The 19,502-nt window shown below is 51.1% G+C and overlaps 1 protein-coding gene across 1 annotated transcript in view; it reads right to left on the reverse strand.

Annotated features, from left to right (window-relative positions):
* The window catches only part of GALNT17 (polypeptide N-acetylgalactosaminyltransferase 17), a 211,587-nt gene that overhangs the window by 73,387 nt on the left and 118,698 nt on the right, over positions 1-19,502 (reverse strand). The gene's annotated exons all lie outside the window — the stretch shown is intronic.

Here is a 19,502-nt window from a genome sequence, read left to right on the forward strand (position 1 = left end):
GGCCTTGGGCACTGCCAGGGATCCAGGGGCAGCCACAGCTGTGCCAGGGCCTGCCCACCCTCCCAGGGAACAATTCCTTCCTGAGACTCCATAACATGACTTCATAAAGCACAGAGCCATCAATCCTTCCCAAAATTCTCTTGGAAACAGCCTAATTGGGATTTAGCAATTTAACCTTCAGGTTTTCCCCTTCCCCATTGTTCTGCACGTGCCGTTCCAGCCCAGGACACTGGGAAGCTCCAGAGGAAAAGCTCCTGGTCCCTCAGGCAATCCAGTGAAGTGCTCCATTCTCCTCTGTAACAATGCATCCACATTAAATAAATGAGGAATCAAGCAGCGCTCAACAATTTAAATAAAAACACCATTTGATTTGGGAGTAAATCCCTCAAAAAGGTGGCCGCTGACAATAATGGATTGCTCATCCCCAACGAAATAATGGCCTGCAGACAAAGAGCTGATAAAACCTCTTGTTCCTCTGCCCCTTAATTAAAAGCATTAACAGAGCTTGTTTTTAAAAATCACCCAGCTCAGCCAAATGCATTTTTATTTGTCCCGATAGCTTTTCTCCCTTTAATGAGAAAGGAAAAGCAGAATTTGGCAGGAAGAGCAGAGATGTTGAGCAGAATTGTTGGGTTTGTACCCAGAACTCCACAGTGTTACTTCCTTGCCATTCTTTTGGTTGGTTCTTCTGTAAGAACAAGTGAAGAAAGGTCAAGAAGAGCAGATTTTATGAAATATCCTCCTCATGGATCTCTAAATAAAGATGAAGGAGATACAGGGAAAAACGTTTATCCTGCTCTATTAAGTTATTTTAATGGTCTTCCTTTCTTTAGTTCACAGTTATCATCAAATGATTAAAAAGTCTCAAGGAGATTACTCCTTCAATTCAAGGAAATTAATTTTCCTCCACAATTGGATTTGGCTTCCAATTTTACACTAAAGAGCAGGTTATAAAATATGTAGAAAAAAGATATTAAAAAAATAATTAGTGGGTTTACCATTGACTGCAAGAGGCTGAGAACAGACTGGAAGAACTTCCAAGGTGTCCAATTCCTGTTAAACTGCTGCTGGTTCTAATAAACTTGGATCATGGAGTTGCTCACCTTCCACACCACAAGGCACTGCCCCACACTTGGAGCATTTGGGGGCAGTCCTGTCCCTGCCCAGAAGGAAGTTCTTTGTCCCTCTCCCAGCCTTGCCATTCCTCATTCAACACACTGAATTCACTCATCCTGCAGTAATGGAGCCATGGAATGGCTTAGGCTGGAAAGACCTTAAAACTCATCCACAGGGACAGGGAGCCCTTCCATTGTCCCAGGCTGCTCCAAGCCCCATCCAGCCTGGCCTTGGGCACTGCCAGGGATGGAGAATCCATGGAATAACCTGTGCCAGGGATGGGGAATCCATGGAATAACCTGTGCCAGGGCCTCCCCACCCTCAGAGGGAAGGATTCCTTCCCAATATCCCACCTCTCCCTGCCCTCTGGCAGTTTGACCCTATTCCCCTTGTCCTGTCCCTCCAGTTCTGTGCAGGGTCCCTCTCTGGCTTCCCCATGGCCCCTCTGGACACTGGGAAGTGCTGGGAGCTCTCCACACAACCTCCTCTTCTCCAGGCTGGACAATCCAAAATTTCCCAGCCCAACTCCATAGGGGAGGAGCTCCAGTCCCTTTATCAACTTCACAGCCTCCTGTGGCCTTGCCCCAACAGCTCCATGTGCTCCCCATGCTGGGGACACCAGACCTGTGCAGGGCTCCAGGTGGGCTCATGGCAACAATCCCATTTTCCACTTGGAGATTTCCCACTCCTGCTGCCTCTCTGCACCTCCACGGCCCAGCTGGGGCTCACTGGTGGGGTCCAGCATCTCAGCAGGAAACTCTGGGAGCCTCTGAGCTCCAGGGCTGAAATTCAACCAACTCACAATATGCAGAAAATGTCAGGTAAATTATCAAATTAAGGCCTGTGGCTTTAATTAGTGGCCTAGCAATGATTTCTCTGACGACAGCAGGGAAGGGAAGAACACCACCTTTATTTTCGTGTGACACTCTGTGATAAAACACTGGATTTTCTCTTGGCCAGAGGCAAGATTAAGGACCTGCCTGCAAAAGAAACAACTCAGTGCTGTATCCTCTGTGCTCAGAGAATAAATAAATAAATAAATATTAAAGTCTGGGATTAGCAACACAGGTTTAGACAAGGGAATGTTTGGGTGGAAATCTAATACAACGATGGGACATTAAAGATTGACCCCTTTGATCATCAAACAGGGATAACCAGAGCCTGCCCCTCAGAGAAATGGGGGAGAAGGGGAACTGGAGGAATTAAAAAGTCACTGGAAAGCAGCAGGTCTGGTTTCCAGTGACCATCCACTCCCTTGGGAACTGCCCTGCAGAGCCTGACCTGGAGTGAGCCCATTCCCTGAAATGAGATTGCAGTGAGATGAGAGAAATCCCTGCACAGGGAAATGGGGGTCAGGCAGAGCAGACAGATCCTGAGACAGACCCTGCCCCACCTGCCCATTGCCTCCTCAGCTTCATCCCACTCACTGTCCTCAGAGAGGGCTGGGCCATGCCCAGCAGGCAACAGAGAGGGTGAGGATGAGGCAGAACCTCCTTGACTGGCTCTGTCCCTCTCAGCCTTCTCCCCATGGGCTCCTCAGCCACAACCCCAAACATGTGGTGCTCCCATCTCACCCCATCCCAAACGTGGTGCTCCCATCTCACCCCTTCCTCACCCCATCCCAAACATGGTGCTCCCATCTCACCCCTTCCTTACCCCTTCCCAGCTCTTCCCAACCCCAAACATTTGGTGGCCCCATCTCAGCCCCATCCCAGCTCCTCCCAGCCCCAAGCACATGGTGCCTCCATCCCAACCCTTCCTTAGCCCACCCCAGCTGCTCCCAACCCCAACCCCAATCCCACCAGGCAGGCAGGGTGGATTCCATGGGGTCGGGTTTGCTTTGGAAGTGACCTCAGCCCCTGGATTTCTGCAGGAAAGGCCAAGTGTCCGAGGCCAGGGCAGGAGGCTGCTGGCACTGCCCAGGCAGGAGCCTGATGGCAAAAGCTCCAGATCTACTGTCACACACAAAGCACATCTCCAAAGGGGAATCACACATTCCTGTGGGACACCTCTGTGCAAAGCAGGAGCTGAGAAGAGCCACACTCCCAGCTCCCCTTCACTGCCAGGGGAATAGACAAAGCTGGATGTCTTTCCCAGAAATGTAAGCAAACGCCCATGAAGGAATGGCATTTTAGTCCCCAGCAGCATCCGTTCCTTAATCTCATCCCCAGGGCAGCATCTCCAAGAGTTGTTTCTTGAACAATTCCGGTTTCCCTGCCCCAGTGCCCTTGGTTAATTGTCTGTTTCCAATGGGTTTATTTCCCTGCTGTTGCTAAGTACCACAGAACCTGTGAAACAAATTAAAAATAAGAGATACCACATAAAAGAGATGCTGGATTGAATGGCTTTGGTGAATTTACTGGAAATTAATACCACTTAAACTCTAATGGCAAAGAGGCTGGGAAAACTGGATTTTTAAAAATACCTCTTCCATCTACCCATGCCTGTGACCTTGCTGAACACACATTTGACTTTGTCACTGTTCTCTCTGCCTGCTCTGGGACTTCAGAAAAAGCATTTAACTCCTTTGTAGCTCTGTTTCCTCCTCTGTCAGGTGAGTTTAACACATGGATGCTCTTGAGAAAAACCATTTCTAAAACAGTTTAGTGCTTTCCCCATTGGAGCTCTGAATTCACTGCTGATATTGCTATGGGTGCCAGACCCCTCAGTCTCTGGTGAGAAAAGCACTGTGGTTTAACAATTTTCTGATTGGGTTTGCTGTTTCCCAGCCTTGCTGCCAACCCCCTGCTAGAGCAGCATCAGAAGCTGGTGCCCCCCCTGTGACACAGCCTGGGAACCACTGCTGATTTCCATTTCCTTGTCCAAGCTCAACCACAAAACTTCCCCTCCAGGATGAAACTGCTGCCTCAGCCACTGCCTAAAAGCCTTTTCCTTCCTGGTGTGTTCTCAAACCCCAAGGATGCCCCAGCACTGAAGGTCCCTGGGTGCCTGGACACCTCCTTCATGCCCCAGGCACTTTGTACAGGAGTCCCCAGATGGATGTGCTGCTCGAGGCTGCCATAATGCTCATGTGCAGGGAGCAGTTGTCCCCACCTCTCTGTGTTTTGTCACCTGAGGTCAAACTCCAGCCCAAGGATGAGGCTGATACCATTCCCACAGCAGGAGCCCATCCAGCTCCCACACCCACCCTGCTGGGACCTCACAAAACCTGGAAAACCCTTCCAGGCCGAGAGTCCTGAGCTGGGATGAGCCCTGCTCAGGGCCACGAGAACGTGCAGAAGGTGCTTGGGGCTGTTCTCCATCACTGGAAATAACTCTAGGTGACATCTCCAATGGTGCTCCTATGCTCTCTGTCACACAGGGGCAGCACTCCAAGTCCCAGAGTACAAACCCCAGAGAAGCCACCTTGGCCAAAGTTATTTTGGTAATTACCTTCAAATGGGACTTGGTGCTGTTGAGAAATAGAGGAAATAGCTGCAATGGCAGGATTCTCCCCTGGGATGTGCTTGGGAGAGGGCTCCTCCTTTGAGCTGATTTCCTGGTGCCTCCAGAGCTGCTGCTGGGGACACTCATGGATGCCCCCTGCTTCACACCTGGGGGCCCCTCTGGCACACAGGGATGTGTCCAGGTGCCTCCCCAGAGCTCAGGGGGCTGAGACTCCTTCCCACAGTCCCTACACACATCTGTAAACATCTGCATGCCGGGGATTTCACCCTTAACAGGACCCATTTATCCACAAAGGCAGAATTGGGAAATAATTGTGATCACTCACTGTGATTTATTAGGGACACTCCCATAGGAGAGGCCAAGCTTGAGGCTGAGATAAAGCAGAGGAAGGTTTTCATTTGTGCACTGGCTCATACTGGAAGCCACTGAAAAATGCATAAAAGATACAAGAAAAACACTTCTCTTGCCTGGAAAGCCACTGCAAATCAAGGCAGAACACAAAGGGAGCCCAGATCAGCAGAGATGAGGAGTCAGGAAGGCTCAGGATCTGGGTAGCCTGGCTTTATTTTCCCTCTATGGCTGGTCCCCTAAAGGTGTGATCCTCAGAGCAGAACTGGAAATCGCTGTTTTCCCTGCACAAAAATGCTCCAGCACATCCTGTGAGCAGCCCAGGAGCTGAGCTGAGCCTGGGCTCCAGCAGGGACAGGGATGTTTGCTGCTCTCCCATCAGTTAAAGTGTGGTCACCAACAGGAGAGAAAGTTCTGATGAAAGCAAACAATTTGCAATTTTAACCTGAGGCGAGGGGTGAGGAAATCCAGGAGTGCCCACCTGTGGGTCCCTGCTCAGGAAAGCTGCTCTGGAATGGGGCAGGGAAGGAGAGCACAGCCCTTTATGAACCCCCAGCAGGGACCATCGGTACCTCAGCCCAGGCTCCAGCACCTCCTCAGAGCTCCTGGGGGCTTCAATCCCACGGGAATCTCGGTTAAACCAGCAGTGTTTGCCTGTGCAGAGCTCATCTGTTTATTCCACGGCACGGATGCACAACTCCCCAGGGCAAAGTCAGCCAGTGCCTTCCAAGTTCCCCCAGAAGTAGTTTAAAATCTCATTTGTGCTAATTGGCAGCCTCTGAAATCCAGCTCACTGGCAGCTGGGAGCAGAGCAGGAGAGGCCTCAGCAGATCCTGGGATTTCACACTCACAGCACCCTCCACAGCTCCTCACACAATCAAGTCTGATCAGAAATCCCAGATTTAAGGATTTGGGTTTTCACCACTTCAAAACCCCCAATGACAGCACATGGATGCTGAGATTTCACCTCTGTGAAGGGGAAAGATTTCATGGCCTTTAAATTCAGAGGATGGTTTGGGTTGGAGCCTTGCAGACCATCTCATTTCAACCTCTCCACCCCAAACCCTAAAGATCAGGTGGAATAAAAGGGAAATAGATATTTGTATTGAATATAAAAATATTCAAAGAGGAATAACACTGATTTCTTTAGCACTTGGCACTTACAGCCTGACTGACAACAAAATTAAGTGCAGGAAAAGGCAAAGAGAAAAGGGGCCTTAGAAATCCCCAGATGAGAGAGTGGCCAGAGTTTGTGTGGCCAAGACTGCAGGTGCTCATCTAATCCCAAATCTAACCCTAAATCCACTCCCACTGCCTTTTAGGGGGGAGCCTCATTCCTTGTGGCCAAAGCAAAGGGAACTCTGCAGGTCTGGGATGTCTGCCGCCCTGGGGGTTTTGACTCCTGCTGCTGCTCACACTCCCTGAAGGGCCCTTCCAGGAATGCAGGAATTCCTCATCAGGAACACGACCCTTCAGCAAGAACTGCACTGTAACTCCATCTCCTTCCACTGTTGCCAGAGTGCTAATTAAATGATAATTACTCTGGGATGTAATATGTATAACTATCAGGCACTTAACAGGGACGTGTTATTTACTTTGCTGTTTTTAACATGAATATATTTTTTCTCAAGGGCAGCCAAGCAGCTGAGTTTGAGTCATGTTCTTCCTTTCCACTGAGCATAAAAATCACAATGAGCAAATTTCACAGGTGAACAAAGTTCTCTTTGTCTCAGGCACAAAAACAACCATGCCCTGGTTAAAGCACTGAAGGATCAGGATTAACACCCTGAGCCTGAGCTTGGTACCCAAACTGGGACTTAGGCAGTGATTTCTGACCTATCTTCCACCAAAACACTCCTGCAGCTCCTACACTTGCTCCAAGTGACAGCAGATGAAAGAAACTACAATAAATTGACTTTTAAAGGTGAAGATGGGCTCAGGTGAGCATCTCTGCAGAACAAACCTGCTCTGTTTACAGCTGAAACACCATTTTTAATCTCTGAACCTTCAAGCCAAACTGCAGAAATCAGGAGAGAAATCTCCCTGGGCAAATCATTGCCTGGAACAAAGACGCTACAAACCTGAGCTGTGCATCTGGGGACAAACACACCCAGGGAACTGTGGCCTGCCACAAAGCTGAGTTGAGAAGTAATTCCCTTGACAGGTAGAACAGAGCACAAGTCCCTGTCAGCTCCAAGGAAACAGCAGGAACAGCAGAGCAGGGAAAGGCTGAGGTTGAGCTGGGGGAGCAGCCCCAGAGCCCCTCTGCCACCACAGGGTGACTTTGGGGTGATTTTGGGGTCACATTCAAACCTCCAGTACAACCACAACTCCCCCACTGGTCCCAGCTCCCTTCGAACCCTCAGCAGCAGCTTCTAAACAGCAATCCCCCCTCAGCTATACATTCCAGGCACTGCTGGAAGCTCGTGGTGGGTGATGCCACCAGCAGTGGGGTTTGCACAGCCCCCGGTGCTCTCTGACACATCCCTGCAATGGCTGGGAAGGATTCAGGAGCCTCAGGTCCTTGGGAATTCCAGGGATACTCCTGCAGACAGAGTTTAGGTGAGTGATTTCCATCCCCATCACGGAGTGTGAGGAATGGTTATTGACAGCTGGAGCAGCTCCACTCCCTGGGAAATGAGGGAGCAGCGAAACAGCCCCGTAAGCACCTGGAGGAGCTGAGTAAATGCATTAATTGTGACACCTCCTTGATTGCAGCTATTGCAGCTTTATGTGCCCCTCCACGCATCCCTGGCACAGCAGCAGAATTCCTGGGAAACACAGCAGATCCATCCTGTGCCTGCAGCCTTTAACAGCAAATGTCACTCTCATTGCTCAGCGCTGGGGTTTGTTTTGTTTAAAACACCGAGTGAAGCTGATGGAAAAGCAAAATGAAAATGGGGAAAAGTGCAGTGAAATGGAAATGCAAGCTTGGTAAAGATGATTGCCAGGTAAGGGAGCTCAGGGGTGGAGAGGATGGTTTGGATTCACCTCCACCTGGATCAGTGCAGATCCACCCAACCACAAACGGAGGCTGATGTTTGCAGAGAGATTTATCCCAACTGCTTGTTTAAGGGTCAGGCAACTCAGAACCAACAGCTGCCAAAGCTGAAATCCCATCCCAGGGACACTGATAACACCAACAGACCCATGGAAATCTGTGTTTCCTCTCACAGCTGCACACGCTGGGAAGCACAAAGTGATGCAAGAGCTCTCTGAAAAGGCAGAGTGGAGCAATGCTGAGCACAGGAAAGTGCTGGAGATCAGCTCCTGACTTCAAACCCTGAGCACTAGCACAGCCTTGACTGACTTCTCCTGGGATGAGGCACACTCACCATGAGACCCCTCTGAGACAGTTGCTTGTGCATTCTTTTTTTGAGTGGGGAGGTGCTGGTGTTCCTTTTATATTTTGCTTTGGCTTGTTGTTTGTGGAGATTTTACATCACCAAATGCAAAACGCAATGATTTTTGTTAAATCACAGAATCCCAGAATGGCTTGGTATTAAAGGGACTTTAGAGATGACCTCCTTCAAGCCCCTGCCACGGGCAGGGACACCTTCCACTGTCCCAGGTGCTCCAAGCCCCAGTGTCCAGCCTGGCCTTGGGCACTGCCAGGGATCCAGGGGCAGCCACAGCTGCTCTGGGCACCCTGTGCCAGGGCCTGCCCACCCTCCCAGGGAACAATTCCTGCCCAATATCCCATCCATCCCTGCCCTCTGGCAGTGGGAAGCCATTCCCTGTGTCCTGTCCCTCCATCCCTTGTCCTCAGTCCAGCTCTCCAGGAGCCCCTTTAGGCCCTGGAAGGGGCTCTGAGGTCTCCAAAACCTTCTCATCCTATCCTGAGCACCCCCATCTCTCCCAGCCTGGCTCCAGAGCAGAGGGGTTCCACCCTCTGGAGCCTCCTCTCCCAGTGAAGACTTGGATTCAAGACCTACTCAAAGTCATTAGCAAAACCCTCAGCAAGCTCCTGGGTGCCAGGAGTTCACCTTCCTCTATGAAATGTGTAAGGAAAAACTTAAAAAAAATGTGTTTGGCTCACAGGCTGAGCAGCCAGGGGCCATCCCCAGGCAGCTCCTGCCCTCTGGCACCTGAAAGTTGGGATGAAGGGGCTCAGCCCTGAGCCCAGGTGGCATCAGCCCAGGAAGAACTGCACCTGAGAGCCAGGATTTAATTCTACACTGCACATGGCAGGAGCTTGTTTGATGTCAGCAGTCAGGGAGCAGAAGAAATGCAGGAAACAGGGCCCTCTCCCCATCCAGTGCCATCCCAAGGAGCAGAACCTCATTCCCTGCTGCACAAAGCAAGCAGCAGGAATTCCTGCGAATTCACAGGTCATTCCTGTGTCTGCAGGGCTTTCCTGCAAGCCACAACCAGTTGGCAACAAAACTCCAGGACTGGGAGGGTGGGACAAGGGAATTCTGGTTCCCCAATGCACAGGCACAGGAGGGAGCTGCCTGTCACTCAGCCAGGCCTCCCAACTCTGCAGGGAGAGTCTGTATCCTGATGGATAAAGTGCAGCTGGGAGCAGAGGGAGCTGCTCCCAACTCCTAGGGCAGGGTGACACCCTGGCACAGGGAATCCCAAGGGCTCCACCATTCCCATCTGGCTCAGGAGGGATCTGTCTCACACTCCACGAGTGCTGTGGCCAAGGGGCTGAGTCTTCCTTGTGTTTTGCCTCAAAGTGGAGCAGTGTCAGATTCCAGAGGGAAAGGACCTGCAGTTTGCCCTGGCACAGCTCCAACAGGCTGCAGCCTCTAACAAATCCAGACTGATGGAATCCACAGGCTGGGAAGGACTGCAGGGAGGGGATGTCAGTGTCTGAAGCCCTAAAAGAACTTGGCTTAGCAGGGAACCTTTGCCAGGGGAGCATCTGCCGAGCCCTGCACATCCAAAGGCTGGGGAACCAAACCAGTGAGTTCATTCCCTCAGGACATGCTCCAAGAATTCCAATCCAACTGCCCTCTGATTCTTGGACAAACCTAAACTGCATTTATGCTGTGTCTTTGCAGAGACTTCCTGCTTGTGGAAAAGCAGCAATGGGAAGGAAAGACAAAAACTCCAGTCCTGTGCCAGGACCTGCTGCTGGCTTTACTCCAGGGAGGAACAACTCTGCCCTCTGTGCCCTTTTCCTACAAAGCACCACCTGCCAAAAGAGCCAGGAGCACTTTCACTCCACTTCAGCTTTAATCAGGAATTTTAATCAGAAAAAAAGGTGCTGATTTAACAGCCTGAGGCAGAGCAGGGAAGAGCCCAGGAGAAGCTGCAACACCTGGGTGCCAGATGCTGGGGCAGGAGGTGGAAATGTTAAGGAGGGATTGAAGACAGCCCCAAACCCTCCTTGAGCTGTGGGATAAACGTGTACATAACCTCCCTGGGACAAGGGCTGCCATGGAAAGGTTCCTAATCCCCACCTGAAACACATCTGAGCACTTCAGTGCTGCTGCTGAGCTGCACAACCTCCTCATCCCAGTCCCACTGCTCTGAGAGGTGACTCTGACATTTTCACAGGTGACACCAAATTGTGGCTGGCAGGCTCTCACTGAGGAATTCACTGGGAATTAAGAGAATCATTAAACCCCAAATTGAGGGCTTGTGATGCATCTTAGAGAATCTTGCCTGGCAGTTTTAAAAAATACAAGAGAACAAAACCCTGCCCAGGTTCACATTCCCTGAAATTGTTGCTCCCTGCCTGCAGCTGGGCAGCACTGAAGGGCAGCAAAGGCACTGAAATAACCTGTCCTGGGGCAAAATCTCCCAGACTGGGGAAAAACCAAACCAAAACTTTGCTCTTATCAATAAGCCTGAACCATCACAGAGTCCCAGACTGGTTTGGGGTGGAAGGACCTCAAAACTCATCCAGTGCTGGTATCCCAGAGCTCTCTGTCCCTCAGCGTTTAGAAACAGTCTGACCAGCTTTGGTCCTAATCCTGCAAACAGCACCTAAAGCAATGTTTGCAATTAGAAGATGTGAAAGACTCCCAAAATACATATTTTCCATAGGATCAGTGCTTACTCCTGATCTTCTCTCAGCAAAACCCTAAACACATCCTTGGCATTGAACTCCCACAGCTTCACGTCCCTCATTTTATACATTCCACTCTTCTCCTGCTCCAGAGCTGGTTCCACTGAGGCTAAACCACCTCATTCTAATTATCACTGATAAACAAATCTGCTGCCTTCTGCCTGGAGGTTTGGGAACTCCTCCCACCCTCCAGCAGCTTTTAGGAGACAAAGAAAATCCATGCCCAGGGCACCACTGATGGTCACAATGAGATTCCAGCCCTTGATCTGGAGCATTCCTGGAAACGGGAAGGGAAGGGGAAAGGAAAGAGGAAAGGAAAGGCCATTGGAGAGGTGACAGGAGCAGGTCTGAGCTGTTCATAAAAAGCCAAATCAAAGCCATTTACAGAAGGACAATCTGGGTTCTTAGACCTAGTTAAAGCCACAAATTCATTTCATCTCCCTCAAATCATGGTCCTTGGCAGGGCAGTGAGCAGAAGGTAAAAGCAGTTGGCTGCTGCACTCCCTGCCTTCCTTAGTCCCTGCACAAAACTGGGATCTGCGTCCACAGGTTCTGCCCTTGGGTGGCTGCACAAGCTCACCCCAGTGCATTTGTGACTGAGGCCACTGGATCTGGAGCTGCTCTTCAGGTCCTGTGCTGGCTGCAAAGGAGGAGATGACATTGAGTGATGTTAGAAACATCAAACTGTCCCAAAAGAGTCAAATCTCCAAAGCACACACAGGGCTCTGGGCCACCTGCTGGGTTTCCATCCCTGCCCCTACCAGGTGCTTTGCTGGGAGCTGCAGGTGGGGGAGGCACCTCCCTCACATTCCCAGAAGCTTCCCAGTTTTTTTTTTTTTTTATATACAATTATTTTAGCAGAAAAGCTCACCTGGCCAGTGCAGGCATTGGAAAACCCCTGTGCACTGCCACAGGACATCAGCCCATCACACATGCACACACCTCCACATCCCAGACTCCACAGCTCACCTTTCAGGGCTGGCTGAAAAATTCAGCTCTCCTTTTAAACACAAAAATTACTGCTCTTTTGCCTTTTCTGAGTGCCCCAAGTGCCTCCAGAGTTGCTATTGAACCACATCTGAGAGTCAGATGCAAGAGCCAAAACTCTGCAGTTCCAGCCTGGGATTTGGAGCATCTGTGTGGTTGTTTTTTCTCCCCATTAATTTAATTTGACAGAAACGAGCAGGAAAGCTTCTGGCTCCCGTGTGGGCAAAGTGGATAAACAGCAGGAATTTTAAGGGAAGCTGAAACTAAACTGAAGAGAAAGAGGCTGGTGGCCTGGCTAACAGCCTTGTGTGCTTCCTCTTCCCATCCCAGGCTCCGTGCCCTGCATGTTAGAATGAGACTCTTTTCCTGCTCACACTTGTTCCAACTCATCCTTTGCATTTGATTTGGACCATTTTGACTGGAAAAACAACACATCCTCTCCCAGGATGGATCCCAGCATGCAGGAGGAGAGGTAGCGACCCATCACTGCCCCCAGATCCACCAATTTGGACTCCAGAGCAGCAAATTTTCATCCTACTGCTCTGGAAAAAACCTGCGAGAGTGAGTAATTCCTTAATGGGAAAACGTTGTGTAGCTCTGTAGTGAGAACTGCGTGAATTTAACATCCTAATTATTCTTGTAGAGTTAATCTTAAACCCTTGTTTGGTTTGATAATTTCCCTGTTTTCCAGCGTGGGCAGCACTTGGATGCAGAAGGACACCTTCCACCCTGCCCTGGATGCAGCAGGACACCTCTGAGGGATGGCTGCTGGCTCCAGCTGATTCCCAGCCTGTGGAGCAGCCACAGCATCGATCCAAAGGGGAACATCTCTGACCTCTCTGAGCACAAGCTTTGCCAAGCTGCAGCACTCCTGGGTTTCTTCACAGGCTGAAATGCATCCAGGCCTGAAGGAGGCTCAGGGCCTCATCCCACTGCTGGATTGGAAGCTCTGCTCCCAAGGGAGAGGGGACAAGGTGACTTTCTGTGCTGGCTGGAAGGTGTGCAGGAGCTGGAACTCAGAGATGTGTGAAAACAAGCAGGCCAGGGAGCTCTGCCCTCAGCAGAGCTCTCACAACAATCAGCCACCCAGCCCTAAACCTCACCCATCCCTCTCCAATCAATGGAAAATCTGGGCTCAAGAGGAGAAAGGGTTTTGCAATCAGCTGGGAAAAGGGTTCTGGTCCAACCAGGCCTTACAGAGATCCAGGGGCAGCCACAGCTTCTCTGTGCCAGGGCCTCCCCTCCCTCACAGGGAACAATTTCTTCCCATATCTGATCTCAATTCCCTCTGGCAGTTTGACCCCATTCCCTGTGTCCTGTCCCTCCAGTTCCTGATGCAGGTTCCCTCTGTGCCTTCCCTGTGTCCCCTCCAGAGCCTGGGAGGTGCTGGGAGGTCTCTGCACATCCTGCTCTTCCCCAGGCTGAACTGCCTCAATATTCAGCACCAGCTGCTTTGGGATTTCCCACGGGGTTATCAGCCACTCACTTGGACAATGTAAACAGTTAAAAAGACTCTGCTCTGAGAGGGCAAATGGTTTAGAGCTGAAAGAGGGTCAGGCTGTGGGAGAAAAAGCCACTGCAGCCGTCTCTGTCCTGAGGGACAAACTCCACTGAGAGCCCAAGCACAGAGACAGGGACACACAGGGCTGTGCTTCTGCCATGAGCTCTGCTGGCTCTGTGAGAATCATGATCCAGGACATCACAACCCCCTTCTCAGCTCTTTATCCACCAGTTTGGGTTTATTTTATTTTATTTTATTTTATTTTATTTTATTTTATTTTATTTTATTTTATTTTATGTTACAGGGACACACAGGGCTGTGCTTGTGCCATGAGCTCGGCTGGCTCTGTGAGAATCATGATCCAGGAACATCACAAACCCCTTCTCAGCTCTTTATCCACCAGTTTGGGTTTATTTTACCCACTGCAAGACCACCACAACCCTTTGGCTGTTTCTCCTGCAGCCTTCTTAAATATTTTCTCTTAATGATTTTTTTCTTAACTTCTTAACTGTTTTGAAAACTTTGATTAGATTAACCCCCCACAAAAATCCCTAAAGTGACACTTTTGTTTCATTGTTGACATCAATGCCTGATCTCCATTCAGCTTCACAAAGACATGGGCATATCCTTCCCACCAAAGAAGGATGGAAACTAAAATCCCTGACAAAAGCCACTGAGAACTGAACAGCTGGCTTGGTGATACCGGCAGGCTTCAAAGCTGCCATTTCAGGAGCAGCAATCCAGGGACGCTAAAATGCACTTGCCCAAAGCAGGGAGTCCTGTCCCCAAGGTCACCCACAGCACAGGTACCTGCTTGGGGCTCTCCCACAATAATGGCTTGGCACAAATTAAGAAGTGGGGTTGGAGGGCACTGCCTTTGGGCTGGGTTATTTTTAACCCCAGTGTAGAGAACAATTCATTATGGGCATGAGCAGCATAGAGGGATCAGCTTCACAAAGCAACCAGACAGCTTCAATTTAATTTTTAAAAGAAGATTATTTTCATTTGTACAAACATAGAAAGCACTTTAGTGCAGTACTTCAGAAATATTAAACTGGTGGTGTAAAAGTTGTTTGCATCAACCAAAGAGGATAAGAAAGGCAATACAATTTCTAATACCTCTATTAATAAAATTTATACAGGTTTGAGACAGTGAGAATGGCTCTCGTGAACAATAACTCCCTGCAGGAGCTGAGTGCACTCCCTCAGTTCGCTGTTCCACATCTGCACTGCATCTCCCAGGCTCAGGAAAGGGATTTAAAATCTTTGGAATTATTATGGAACGTGAAAACTGCCAGGAAATTCCAATGTCTCAGTTGTGTATTCCCAAGCAACAAAGAAAATACAGAAAAATAGCAGGAAATATAAGGAGTGGTGGGGAAGCACTGCCACAGAACACAGGTTATTCTTATAATTTAGGTAACTAATTTCCTGGTTTATTTTCATATTAAATGTTTCATGCAGTGCCATGGATACCCTGACAATCAAAACATTCAACATCTCAACTGAGAGACAGATCCAGTGTGTTTGCCAGTACTGTTTTCTTGGAAAGGACCTTGCCTTGATACAACATTTCAGGCAAAACCCAGCAGCCAAATTGTGCCTTCTGACATTCCCAGCCCCACGAGAGCCCCGTGCTGCTCCACTGGGACTGAACTGAACAGAACCCAGGAGCTGGGGATCAGCATGAGGAGATTTGGATATTGGGGAGGAATTGTTCCCTGGGAGGGTGGGCAGGCCCTGGCACAGGGTGCCCAGAGCAGCTGTGGCTGCCCCTGGATCCCTGGCAGTGCCCAAGGCCAGGTTGGACACTGGGGCTTGGGGCAGCCTGGGACAGTGGGAGGTGTCCCTGCCCATGGAACAAGATGGGCTTTAAGGTCCCTTCCACCCAAACCATTCCAGCACTCTGTGAAATTCAGCTCCAGAGATGACATTAATGCCACGGGTGATGCCATCCCCATCACACCTCAGCTCTGCTTTCCTCTGACACCATTCCCTGTGCAGCAGCACAGCAGCAACAGCTCCCCTGTGCTGGTTTAAAGTGATACAAATTCAAGACCTCAAGAGTAAAGAAGCAAATTTTAAAAAATAATTCATCTGTACTGCAATCCACATCCCAAGCAGGCTGGATCCACAGCACAATAAATTCACTACATCTTCAGAGAACAGTCTCCTGTTCCCTTGTCACCACAGGGCCACACTGAGGCACAGCAGATTCCTGCCCCAGCATTAACACAAAAGATTATTCAACAGGACCAAGTAAAGCTGCTCAGTGCAGACATTTAACCTGCAAATCCCAGCAGCCTTCCCAAGGAAAGCAGGGAGCCCTGTGCTGTGTGTGCCCCACATCCCCTGCCTGGGGGCTGCCACAGCTGCTGGGCACAGCTCTGGGGCACACACAGGGCACTCAGCTCTGCTGGCTGCCCTGCCTGCAGTGAGCAGCCTCAGCAGGGATGACAGTGATGGGAGTGAGCAGATCTCAGATCTCATGTCTTGGGAGCCTTCTGGTTCAGGGCAGCATTCACTGGACATGGAGATGAACCCTGAAGAACTTCCCTTTGCCCTCACTGACAGAGCATGGCAGGGATCCTCCAATGGGCTGGCAGAGCAGGGCAGGGCCCAGGGGCCCCTGCAGGACAGAGCTGGGCTCATGCCCAAGACAGAGCTGGGCTCATCCCCGGGACAGAGCTGGGCTCATCCCCGGGACAGAGCTGGGCTCATCCTCGGGACAGAGCTGGGCTCATTCTCAGGACAGAGCTGGGCTCATTCTCAGGACAGAGCTGGGCTCATCCTCGGGACAGAGCTGGGCTCATTCCCGGGACAGAGCTGGGCTCATTCTCAGGACAGAGCTGGGCTCATTCTCAGGACAGAGCTGGGCTCATCCTCGGGACAGAGCTGGGCTCATTCCCGGGACAGAGCTGGGCTCATTCTCAGGACAGAGCTGGGCTCATTCTCAGGACAGAGCTGGGCTCATCCCCGGGACAGAGCTGGGCTCATCCCCGGGACAGAGCTGGGCTCATTCTCAGGACAGAGCTGGGCTCATCCTCGGGACAGAGCTGGGCTCATTCTCAGGACAGAGCTGGGCTCATTCTCAGGACAGAGCTGGGCTCATCCCCGGGACAGAGCTGGGCTCATCCTCGGGACAGAGCTGGGCTCATTCCCGGGACAGAGCTGGGCTCATTCTCAGGACAGAGCTGGGCTCATTCTCAGGACAGAGCTGGGCTCATCCCCGGGACAGAGCTGGGCTCATCCTCGGGACAGAGCTGGGCTCATTCTCAGGACAGAGCTGGGCTCATTCCCGGAACTGAGCTGGTCTCACCCCCAGGCCAGCACTGCCCACACTCCCTGCAGGGACACTGTGTGGATGTCCTCACCCCTGCACTGCTCTCAGTCCCTGAGGACCCCAGAGCAGCCTGTGGCTGGTAACACCCAGGTGGTTTCTCCATGGCCACTCCAGGAGCAGCAGGTGCCCTCCAGAGGGACTGGGATGGGAGGGCAGGCCCAGCCCAGGGCACTGGGGTCAGCAGAGGCCCCTGAGTTGCAGGAGGGAAGGCTGTGGGAACAGGGCCTGGGGAGGGCATGGCCTCAGGGACACACAGCTGCCAACAGCCCCACACCTGCAAGGACACAGCCAAGCTCTGCCCTCCTTCTCCCAAAGCCAGAGTTCCAAAGTTACCCTGATTAAATGCTCAGCTCCCCAAAGAGCTCCATCCAGCCCTTACTCACAGACACAGCAGGACATGCTACAGACACATCCCTTTATTATTTCCTGGGTGGAATGCCCCTCCCTTCCAGTGGCCCCCATATTTTCCTGATTTTAATATCACTGCTATGTTTTTTGGAGCATCAAATATTCCCTGACCTTCCCTGAGCATCAAATAACCCTGAGTTAGGGTTTTAATATAGGGAAAATTCTGTGTGCCATATGTGATGGGGAGCAGAACATGCTGAGTGCACAGTGGGTAGAAAAGTCCTGGGGGAGTTGCAGCAGAAGGAAAGGAAGACACTGCATTAAATATTGGTGTTTCAAAGCTGCTGAGCAAAGGAGGAAGGCTGTGGCAGCCAGGCCTGAGATCCTCCCCTGCTCCATCACTCCAGTCCCCAGCAGCCAGGCAGAGAGTGCAGAGCCTGATGCCCAAAGGGGAACATATGGTGAGTAATTCCAAACTCATCCATTTTCCTGCTGAAAATTCAGCGGATAAATATGCCAGTATTTGTCTGTTCCTTTTTCCTGCACAAAGGGGCAGATCCTGCAAGGTGCTTAGCACCAGCAAGGTTTTAGAAACAGATCCCAGAGCTGAATCTTGTGGGTGATGAGGATGCTCAGCACCTCATGTCCAGCAGAGTTCAAGCTCAGCTGTAGGAGAGTTTAACTCTCCTTCTCCTTGTAACCTGCATTTGCAACACCACTGTCTCCCCATCTCTCCTCAAGGCTCAATCTTGAGCAGGGTGATGTTGGACGAGAACAGATTGATCCCAGTAAGAAACCCAAGGGATTCTGCTGGAACTTTGGGGGCAGAAGCAGTTGACCATTGGGAAGTTCATTTCCTGTAAATGTTTCCATTGACACTGAGTGACAGTTACAGAGAGTTTGTGAAGTTTTGGCTCATGAGGAAGAGTAATTGAATCCCAAAACCTCAACTCTTCACTGCAGCAAATCACTCAGCAATGCTTAGAGGTCCTCAGAACCAAAATCCAATCTCCAAAGGTGACCTGGACACCCACAATTCTCAACCTCATCGATTTGGGGCAGATCTCTCCTTTCTCTGACTGTTCTGAAGAAAATGGCTCTGAAATCCATCCCATTTACTTCCCAAATACAGCAGGGGAAGCTCCAAATTAATAAGGTGTTACCACTACAAATTGCCTCAGCTGCTCACCCAGTTATTGTCAGCAATGCCCCAGGAACCTTTCCCACCAAAACACCTGGAGAGAGCTGGGCAGTAACCTGGATTTTCAGGTGTCCTCCCTGCTCTCAGTGCCCCTGGGGCTGGTCCCTGGCACACCACACTCACCAAGCCCCTGCCCAGCCCTGCAGCTCAGGTGCTCTTCCTGTTCAAGAGCTCCCAATGGTGGCAGTGAGGCCACCCAGGCCTCCCTGTCCTTAGGGCCATGGAGGAGTCCCAGATATGTCCCCTGCCACATTCACTCCATCCTCCCAAGCCCTTCCTAGCTGCTCAAAGCTGTGTCCACCCAGCAGACATTTGTGTTTGTGCCAGAGTTTTGGAGCTGTTATGGGCATACAGCAGCACAGCCCTGCTGTTGGTAAGTACAGCTATTCCAGAGCCTTCCCAAAGACTGACTTTCTGGGGAGACAGTATTGCTGTTCTCCCTCTTTCCAAAGCCAGGCTGCCCTTGTGCCTTGTCCCATCAGCCCCTGATTTGGTTGAAATCAGTAGAAACTCTTTATACATTTCCACAACTTGAAATCTCTCCACACCTGGACTCTCTTGGTGTCTCAGGGGCAAAAGGTGGGAAACATCAACATCCAGCATCCCTGGAGGCCCTGCAGGAGCAGGCCCAGGTCCCTTCAGAGAACTGTCCCACCTGGGACACTGCAGCTTCTCTTCAGCAGCAGCCAGGGCTGAGCTCTGCTGCAGCCCCTGAGGGCTCCCTGCAGCTGCCTGGTGACACTGGGCCCCAGAGACCTGGCTCTGTAGTGACAGGGCTGTCACAAAGCCAGCCTCGTGCATTAAACATCAGAGTCCTCCTGCTGCTGTCAGTGCCCTGCCAGAGCCAGCAGGGTCCTGCTGTGCCACCGAGTCCCCTGCACGGCTGGGGGTCACCAGGGCACCCCTCCCTGCAGGTCTGGGGGTTCCTGGGCCCTCCTCATCACTCCCTGGGCTTGTTCAGGTTTTAGGACACTGAAGGTGCTGCTCTGGGTGTGCCAGGAAGGTTTGTGGGTCACACCTCCACCCCTGGCAGCTTTCCCAGGGGATGTCTTGTAACACAACAGGCTTTTCCCAGTGGGATCATTTGTCTTCTGTTCCTCACTGACTGAGGGCTCAGCCCAGCCCTCACACCAGCTGAGCCTAAAGGAGGCAGGTACAGACAGGAATGTGCTGAGAGAGGCTGGGAATTGGAGTTTGGCTCCCAGGGCACAGCCTGGCTGCAGCCCTG

Source organism: Zosterops lateralis, assembly GCF_965231275.1.
Source record: "Zosterops lateralis genome assembly, chromosome: 19".
In the NCBI taxonomy this organism is placed as follows: domain Eukaryota; kingdom Metazoa; phylum Chordata; class Aves; order Passeriformes; family Zosteropidae; genus Zosterops; species Zosterops lateralis.